The following is a 10,791-nucleotide window of genomic DNA, read 5'->3' on the forward strand; positions in this document are numbered from 1 at the left end:
TCCTCATTACTTAGAAATACAAAGTACAAATGTCTATTAAAAAAATCCATGAATATCATGCTACATACTAGAATTTCAGAGCTAGAAATCACCCTACTAACCATTTAGTCTAAAGCCTCATTTCATAATTTAGACAACTGAGATTCAGAAAAATTTGGATATAGTCTAAGTTCAACATTATTTAAAACAAAAAGGCTTTTTGTGTGTGTGTGTGTATTGGGCATTGAACTCAGGGGCAATCAACCACTGAGCCACATCCCCAGCCCTGTTTTGGGTTTTATTAGAGACAGGGTCTCACAAGTTGCTTAGCACCTCCATTTTGCTGAGGCTGACTTTGAACTCACCAGCCTCCTGCTTCAGCCTCCCCAGCTGCTAGATTACAGATGTGCACCACCGTGCCTGGCAAAGAGGTTTTTTTTTTTTTTTTTAAAGGTGGAGAAATAATAAAGAACAAGACTCTGAAAGAGATGTAGATTTGAGCAAATCAAACTTTTAGAACTGAGAAATATAGTTATTGAAATAATAAATTAATAACCTAGTTAAAAGCAGCGTAGACGCTTTTAATGATGATCGTTAACAAGAAAATAGAGACTAGATGGAAATAACTAGCAATGTCTAATAGTTATTCCTTCAGTGATGAATAAGTTCTAATATCTGCTCTGTCCAATATGGTAGCCAGAAGCACATGTGGCTATTAAGCATATGAAATGTGGCTGTTTGAATAAGAACATTTTAAAATTTTTCTTTAACATCAATTAATTTAAATTTAAATGGCCACCTGTAGCTAGCAGCTACTATATTAGACAGCACCACTTTAGACAATTGCAAGTGGCCAGAGCCAACCAAAGTTTAATATTCTCAGATCTTTATGTTATTTGGGAGGAGAACAGAGATTTTGAAATAAGTGATTCATGTTAAAGTTCTAGGACATTTTTGGAAAGGAAAGAAAATTATATTTAAGGACTGGAAAATTGAAATAAAATGTATCATTTACAAGGTGTAGGGGGAAAGAAGAAGGAAAGCACTACAATACGTTGAAGATAGGAAGAGGTAGAAGAAATAAATCAGATGGAAATACCACAAGAAATAAAAACCTGGTTTATTCTCATAATGGAATACAGAAGTTTAATGGAACTCCCACATCCAGAGAATACTGGGTGAACATCAGATAGCAAAGATATTCATAGTATGAGACCTTTTTTGTGAAGTTTTAAAGCACGTAAACTTACTATTTTATTAACATGAAAATGAATGACACAGACCCACTTTAGGATAGTGGCTTCTTCTAGAAGATGAGCACAGAAAGGGGTATGGACCATTAGTTGACCCTAAGTAGTTTATTTTAAAGAAACATTTGAAACAAATATGAAAAAATGTTAATGTGTATAAAATCTGGGTGATGAGTGTGGGGTTTTAGTTATTCTGTTTGAAATGGATAATACTTGCAAATTATTATCTTTTGTAAATAAAAATTAAAATTCAAAAGAAACACATTAAGCCAAACCATTCAGATACTTTTTTGTCTGTGTTGGAATATTTCTATCTGAAGGGTTTAAAAATCTTAGGAATTGAACTTGATTTTGTATTGCTTAAAATATTAAGCAAAAATAATGAGCCCTCTCCACAGTAGAGGACTGAGGAGCTGGGCCTTCCAGTTCCACCGAGGGATTTTATTTCCTTAGAATAGGAATCAGCAACTTATTTAACACTGTGTTCTATTAGTGGAACCAGTCCATACCCTTGAGATCCACTGGATGGCAACAGGAGAGGAAGAAAAGGGAAGAAAGGAAAAGGGTAGGGATCACAGGGAAGAGGGAAGGAGAAGGCTATGGTGGAGGGTTCCCAACTGCCTTTGCCTAGAGAGCCATCAGCAACACATGCCTGTAGAGGAAATGGGATGGAATGACCTCACCTTCTTGCTTGGATATTTTTCTGAGCGTTTATATATCTGACTCTCCCAATAATCATGTCCTATTCTTCTCACAGTGCTCACTTAGCACATCACCTGACATGGAATACGCTTTAATGAATGTTTGTCAAATGAATAGTGCATAATGTCAACTCATAATTGATTTCTTAACTTTTTGTACTCATTCACACTACTTTCTTTTGAACTGTAATACCTCCAGATTTCTCTGTTTTGTTTTTTTTCCTGGTACTGGGGATTGAACCTAGCGGTGCTTTACCAATGAGCCCCTATTTTTTATTTTTTGAGACAGAGTCTTGCTAAATTGCTGAGGCTGGCTTCAAATCGAAAGACTCAGCCTCCCAAGTGGTGGAGATATCAGGTGTGCACCACCATACCCAGCCCAAGCCTTTCTCTTTTACTTTATGGAATTCAAGGGTCCCTCTTTCAGGACATCAAAATTTGAGACCTTTAATCTTTTCTTATCTTTGGCTCCTCACTGGACCATTCAAACCAGTGCCTCACAGGTGCCTTTTCAGGAAGATGAGAAAGACAGATTAGAAACAGTGTCTGAAAACAGGAACTTTCTGGAGTCCCAGGGGTGTCACAGACACCTGAGCCTGAGATTTTTAACCTCATGAGAGCTGTGAGTGACAGGGAGCCATAGTAGATAAAGAGGATAGAGAGCAGGGTTGTGGCAATTCTTGATGCCTAGTTTTCTTATCTTTCTGCCTCTTTTTCCAGGTTGTTTAGGGCTTGTAGAGCCCTAAACTTCCTTTTTCCAGGAAGTTTAGGGCTCTACAAGCATTATCTCACACCAGCCCTGGTCCTCCAAAGTCAGTCCTGGTCTTCAGAATAACCATCCACTTTGCAAGAGAAATCAGCTGTGCTTACTGCTGTGGGTGGTACTATCTTAACAAAGAAAGCAGTCTGGCCCAAGATATTTCTGTCAACTGTGCTGTAAGAACCAGTCTGTTCCACTTGGTTGCAGCTTAAGAGAATTTCCAACAAAGATGTTGGGCGCACCCCCATCTGCTGGAGAGCAGCTGGCCACACCTTGAATCTGCCTCCTGTCCATGGCCAGCCAATGCATGACCTGCTGGCCTTTCATCAGTGAACTATTAAACAGTTAAGTCAAAGAGGGGGCAAGTTGGGAGAAAGGCTGAATGACACTAGATGTTTGCATAGTCACTGTACAGCAAGGCAGACTTGCGTGGGTGCACAGTCACCTGGGGCTTACTTAGAAGTCTGATGTTTGCTTCAGAAGAAGACAAGACTAACAGGTCCATACTTCTCTCTCCTTGTCAACCAACAGGTCTACACTTATCTCTCTCTGTCAACAGATTGGGGTGGCTGTGGCTGGCCAAGGAGACTCCCTGTGTAATAGCCAGTCTCTCTGGGTCCTACAAAGTCTATGGACTCTTAGTCAGGTAGCCTAGGTGGAGAGGAGCCTGTAGAACAATTCTCTGGTTCCTTCCTTCCTTGCCATAGGCTCTAGATTGAGCAAAGCAATGGCAAAGCACAGGGCCTAGGACATTAGGAAGCTCAATGATCTGGAGCCTCCACAGCATTTTCTGTTGTACCAGGAGCTTCACCGGTGATCCTCAGCAGCTAATGGAGCACAAAAAGCAGCAGCCTTAGTAAATTTTGCAGGAGTGGGGGCTTCTCAGGGGGTTCTTTCCTCAGTAACATTGTTGCTCCTCTTTTGACAGATAAGCCACTCTCTGAAATAGAAGTAGAAACAGGGTACAGGACCATTCATGTTAAGTCTGGCTTTCCCAGGAGAGAAATACACCAGTCTTCCTCTCCCACAACCTCCTGTGAACTCCCTCATAGCACAAAGGACTTGTCTCATGCTACACTAAGAGACTTGAACAAATGTTAGCCTGACTTCCCACTGCACTAGAATGTGTCAATGCCTTAGTCTGTGTTGTGTAACAAAACACCTGAGTCAGAGTAATTTATACAGAAGAGAAATGTATTTGGTACAGTTTTGGATTCTGGAAAGTCCATGATCAAGGCATCAGCAGGTTTGGTGTCTGGTGAAGGCCTGGTCTCTCTTTCCAAGATGGTGTCTTGAGCCCTGTGTCTTCATATGGCAGAAGAGCAAAGGGGGATGGTTGTTATTTCCTCCCAGCCCTTTATGAGGGTACTAATTCCATTCATGAGGGCTCTGCCCTTGTGAGTTAATTGCCTCTTAAAAGGCTCCATCCTTAATACTATTACACTGCCTGTTCAATTGCTACACATAAATTTGGGGGACATTCAGATAATAGCAGTCTCTAAAGGTGACCTCAGCTGTCACGCTTAAGAAAGCTCACGCAGCTGTACTTTAAAGTGATCAGCTTTCCTCCACCTTGCCCTTTTGCCTGATGCTTCACCTCACCCAAACCAGTGAGTCAGCTGTCTATGGACTGAGACCTCTAAAATCATGTGCCAAAATAAACTTTTCCTCCTCTAAGTTTGCTTTGTCACTTATTTTGGTCATAGCAATGCAAAGCTGACTAACACAATGTCCATGAGAGAGTACCCCTCCTAAGGTCATCTCTTGGTTATTTGAAGCAGAAATGAAACCCACAACCACAGCCTCTGCAATACCCAGATTTTCAGTGCTAGGGATCAAACCCAGGGCCTTACACATTCTAGGCAAGTGCTCTGCCACTTAGTCATACATCCCCAGCCTTTCCCCTCCTTTTCCTTTAGGAGAAATTTGAAAATTTAATGTGGTAGGTAACAAGGTGAACTAAAGGTAAGGGAACTTAGACTTTTAATTGAAAGATACTTATATGAAAACATTTAATGATTTGGGTTTTTTCCTCATATTTCATTCTATCTTGGCTTTGAGGCATAACAGGTGCCTGGATCAGGGCGTCTAATGATCATGACCAGGCCTTAACCAAGAAGAATCATGGTCCATGTCTCTTGTGGTTACCCCTCAAGTCCCTTCTGTTATTTTTCATTAATTCAAGAGACATTTAGGGTCTACTTTATGAGCAGGCATTATATTAAGCATGGGTATTCATTCATAATAAAAATGCACATTATCTTTGGAAAACAATATAGAAGTTCCTCAAAAAATTAAAAATAGAATAATTAGCAATCCCATTTCCGGGTGTGTATCCAAAACAATTGAAAACAGGATGTTAAAGACATATAGTCACTTCCATGTTCATAGCAACACTATTCACAATAGCCAAGAGGTAGAAGTAACCCAAATATCTGTTGATGGGTGAGTGGATAAACACATTGTGGCATACACATACAGGGGAATATCATGTAGCCTTAAAAAGGAAGGAAATCTTGTTTCCTGATACAACATGGATGAAATTTGAGGACATTAAGCTAAGGGAAAGAAGCCAATCACAAAAGCAAATCCTGTATGATTCTATTAATATGAAGTATCTAAAGTAATCAAACACACACACACACACACACACACATTAACAATGGTCATCAGAGGCTAAGGAGGGGAGCAAAAGGTGGTATTTGTTTAATGGCACTATGGTCTGAATGTTTGTGTTCCCCCACCTGATTCATTTATTGAAACTTAATTCCTGAAATGTTGGTCTTAAGAGATGGAGCCTTGGGAGGTGATTAGGCCATTAGCACAGAGCTCTCATGAATGGATTAGTACCTGTCTTAGGCTATTTTCTGTTGCTATAAAAAAAATACCTGAGGGTAGATAAGTTATAAAGAAATGAGGTTTATTTTGGCTCATAGTTCTATCCAATATCAGGTGGCCACATCTGGTCAGCTTCTGGTGAACACCTGGTGCTACATCCTATCATTGCCAAGAAGCAGAAAGGGGAAGTAAGCACATGCAGAAGGAGCATATCCGCAAGAGAGACCAAGGGTAGTGCCAGGTTGTTTGATAAGAACCCACCTTTGTGGTAAACAATCTAGTCCCACAAGACTTAACTCACTCCAGTAAGACCTAATCAAGTCTCCAGAGAACTAGCCCAAACTCCTGAGACAATGTTAATCCATTCATGAGGACATGAGAACATGCCCTGTGACTTAACCACTTCCTGAAGGCCCCATCCCCTGATACTGTTGCTTTGAAGAATTAAGCCTCAAAAATGAATGAGCTATGCTGGGCACACCCATGTTCAAATCATAGCAGTGTCCATTATAAATAGGGCCCCAAAGACATGCCTTGCACCTTCCATCATATGAGGACACAATGAAAGTGGGCCCTTACCAAACTCCAAATCTGCTGGCACTGGACCTTGGGTTTCCAGGACTCCAGAACTGAAAAATAAATGACTGCTATTTATATGAGACCCAGTCTATGGAATTTCATGATAGCTAACCAAAAGGACTAAAACAAATGGATATAAAATTTCAGATTTGCAAGATTAAAAAGTTCGGGATTTCTGGAGATCTGTTTTGGCAGCAGTGTAAATATACTTAACACTATTGAACTGTACACCTAAAAATGGTTTAGATGGGAAGGTTTACATGTTTTTCTAAACTACACATCATCCTTGCCCTCTTGTCCCTTATAATTTTAATAGGAAAAAATTATTAAGTGAACCTGAAAGTAAATGAGCAGCACTATAAGGAACAAGAGTAATCAGGTAAAGGTAGCAGTCAGACTTCCTTTATGTGACTCGATCAGGTGTCTCTGATTGTCACCAAAGTTAGATATTTGTAGGCTCCTCAGAGAAAGTCTTGCTTCTCAGTCTTTTCTCCAAATGTGAAGTCTTGAAATGAGTCTACAACTCGATTACAAGCCCAGCTCTGATGACTGCACTGATAGTGGTGGCAGCAGTGGTGTTAGCAAGTCTCCTTAGCCAGCACAAATACCCAATGCCTCTTCATCCCTGGATTCCTTGGTGCACAGGAGGGGCTGGGGTGACAGTTGTCTGAGCTGAAGCTGGAATATTCTTTTGTATTGTAGTAAGCAGTTTTTGTCTTTTATGAGTAGATACTACCTATTTTCAGCCTCACAGTTTCAGAGCATCTTTGATATCTCATTTAGAGTCATATTGAAAAGAGGAAGAGGCTGGGGGATGTAGTTCAGCGGTACCATGTATGGTTAGCATCTACCAGGCCTGGATTCAATCCCAGGCACCACCAGAAGTGGGGGAGGGGAGAGGAAGAGCTACAAAGACATAACTCACAAATGCTCATTCCAACTATCTTTGAGGGTAGGTGTTTCATAGTGGTGAATATTTTCAACCACTATGAAAGGATGAGTCCTTCGTCAGGTAAGAGATGCTTCTTTTGATACTTTCTTGCCAAATGAGGCTTCCCTCCCTCTGCTCCTCTGATGATCTCAGCTTCTAGTCAACTGCACAAATCCCCCAGTAGCCCAGGGTCTTGTGGTATCCATGGCCCAGGGCTCTATGTAGGCCTTCGAGGTATCAGCAGTTAAAAATGGCAAGGGACAGGAGTAGCAGAGTCTCTTCACTCCTCCCATCTTCTGTCAAACAGCTGATAAGTCTTCACCCAAGACCTGGGCTCAGTTCTGATATTATCATTTAGAGGTGTCTGGGGCCTCAGAGAATGTTCATGTGTCTACCATGAGCACATATAAAAGATATTTTTATAACAGAAGTAATGCAATGTTAGACTTGGTGAATATAGTTGGACTCTTTCATGTTGCAGAGGAAGAAGTTGAGGCTTGGAGAGGTTCTAGAACCTTGGAGTTTTGGGCAGTAGCCTCCCTAGTCCCCAAGTCTACAGCTTTTCCAAGTTTAAGGTTTACCCAGAGCATTACTATAATCTCAACAGACCAACAACCATCATCTTCCTGGCACAGTTATCTCTTGACAGAGTGCTGGGGCAGATAAAAGATGGATCTGACGCACTATTTTAATCTTCTGATCCAAGTTCGAATGCAGCCACTCTCCAATAATCACTAACAACTGATGTCAGTTGTTAGAATTTTTTGGGCTTTAGGAGTCTCAGAACCAGCATTCACCTCAGCTCAGTTCTTAAACACTCAGAAATGAGTCTTAGGCCTCTTCCTTCTCACTCTCAAATTAACAAATAAACACCTGCCCTCTCCAAACAAGGGCCCCTCACCAAAATAAAATCTTCCCTCTCTACCTTATTGTGGTCGTTAACATTAAAAATCATAACACTATTGAACTGTACACCTAAAAATGGTTTATAAATTACCTATCACCCTACCCAGCCCATAAATCTTAAAGGAAGTAAACAAGCATTTACAGACTAACCAAAATATTTTTTTTAATTATACTTGTTTAACTAATAGAACAGTCTAATTTAAGTATAATCATTCACTTTAAAATTCCCCAACATTTCCTCTCCACCTCTGCACTAGTAGAAATTGTGTGATGTAAGTAGAGAAAACCTGAAGACAGAAGGAGAACAAGGTAAACACAAGTGAAATTACAGCGGGGCACGGGTGCTGTCTGGCTGCATTTCTAAAGATGGAGAGCCGGAGGCTCCTACTCCAGCTGTGCACTATTCCTGTCCAATGTTTGCCTTTCGCTCTTGAAGTCTCTGGATCATTCAAAGATTGCAGCGCCTGGCCTCAGCTGCTGGGTGGGATGCCTTGGGGAGGAGGGCTGAGGGAAGACAAGGAATGAAACTTGTTTCACAAAACTGCAGGAGGGAGCACAGATGCAGAAACTACACCTTCCAGATGCCCCTCTGCTTAACCAACCGAGAATGAACAGCTCCACCATCCAATAAGATCCTGAAATACAGTGCTGAGATAACCAATCACAACCAGAAGAGGGCAGATACTTAACAAGGTAGACTTTATCTGGGTATTCTGATATTATATTCCCACACTCACCCTTGTACACACCCTCACGCACACGCATACCCACGGGTACAATTCAGCATCCTGCTACCTGGTCCTTTTGTCCCCACACAACTTTATCACTTTATTACACTTTAATCTTTATTACTCAGGGTTACCTTTTTTAAAAAGCAAAGATATCATGTCATCCCTTGTTTAAATTTCATCAGTGATTCCCTTTGGTTCTTAGGAAGAAATTCAACCTTTTTAGCTTGGCATGCAGGCCTCTGCCTGCCTCTATATCTGCCTGCTTCCCCCTCGACCTGGCCCCTAGCTCAACTAGTATCATGCTGCTTTTGTCCCCGTGCCTACTGCAGATCCCACTCCCTGGAGCTAATTTCACCATCTTATCCTTTACAAAGGTAACTTTTAACTGGGCCTACTCAGTTTGGTGTCCTTCCTCTAGGTAGCCATAGCGCCTGGCTCTTAGAACAACTCTCTTACTGTGTTTTGTCAGTTTATTCAGCTTTTCTCTTAATTCCTGAAGGCAAGTATTATATCTTTTTCACTTTTGCATACCTACTGCCTAGTACCTAAGAGGCACATTAAATGTTTGGTGAATGAATGACCTTAAGAGTATATGCACTCACTGAGCGTGGTTGTACACTCATGTAATCCTAGTGACTCAGGAGGCTGAGGCAGGAGGATTGCCAAGTTCAAAGAAGCCTCAGCAACTTAGTGAGGTACTAAGCAACTTAGTGACTCAGTGATTAAGAATTCCTGGGTTCAATATCCAGCACAAAAAAAAAAAAAGTATATGCACTGCAATGCTGGAAGCATCACAATACTGACTTCAGATTCTACTACAGAGCTATAGTAACAAAAGCTCCATGGTACCTGGCATAAAAGCAGGCACACAGACCAATGGCACGGAATAGAAGACTCAGAGATGGACCCATACAGATACCGTCATGTGATCCTTGACAAAGATGCCAAAAACATATATGGAGAAAAGATGGCCTTTTAAACAAATGGTGCTGAGAAAATTGATTAGCCATACATATACAAAGATTAGACCCTGATCTCTCACCCTACACAAAAATCAACTCAAAACAGATCAAAGACCTAGGAATTAGATCAGAAGTTAGAAGAAAATGTAGTGTCAACACTCCAGCATATAGACACAGGTAAACTTTCTCAATAGGTCCCCTGAAGCTCAGGAAATAATGCCAACAGTTAATAAATGGGATGGAATCAGATTAAAAGGCTTCTGCACAGCAAAGGAAATCATTAAGAACTTAAACCTTCAGAATAGGGAAAAAAAATCTTTGCTAGCTACCCTTTTGACAGAGGATTACTATTTAGAATATATAAATAACTCAAGAAAAAAAACAGTGAACAGGAAAATTAATTGAACAGAACTTTCTCAAAAGAAAAATACAAATGACCAATAAATATAAGAAAAAAATATTCAACATCATTCACAATTAGGGAAATGCAAATCAAAACTACACTGAGAGCTCATCTCACACCAGTCAGAACAGCAGTCATCAAGAATACAAAAAACAATAAGTGCTGGAGAGGATATGGAGGAAAAGTAAAACTTTTAAACTATTGGTGGGTTGTAAATTAGTACAATCACTCTAGGTATCAGTGTGGAGGTTCCTCAAAAGACTAGGCATGGAGCCACCATATGGCCCAGCTAAACCATTCCTTGGTATTTATCTTGAAGACTTGAAGTCTTCATACTTACAGTGATACATGCATATCTTTGTGTACAGCAGCACAATTCACAATAGCCAAACTATGGAGCCAATCTAGGTGTCCATCAATGGATGAATGGATAAAGAAAATGTGGTTTATTTACATAATGGAGTTTTATTCAACCATAAAGAAAAATAAAATTATATCATTTGCAGGAAAATGGATAGAACTTGAGAACATTATGTTAAGTGAAATAAGCCAAATTCAGAGGTTCAAGGGTCATATGTTTTCTCTCACATGTGGAAGCCAGAGAGGAAAAAGGGAAAGAAAGGGAGGGATCTCATGAAAATCAAAGGGAGATCAGTAGAATAGAGGAAAAGACCAGGGAGTTTGAGGTGGGGAAGGAGAAGGGGATGAACTGGGGACCCAAATTGGCTAATTATATTGTTATAATGTGTGC

Source organism: Marmota marmota, unplaced genomic scaffold (genome assembly GCF_001458135.2).
Source record: "Marmota marmota marmota unplaced genomic scaffold, marMar, whole genome shotgun sequence".
Lineage (NCBI taxonomy): Eukaryota > Metazoa > Chordata > Mammalia > Rodentia > Sciuridae > Marmota > Marmota marmota.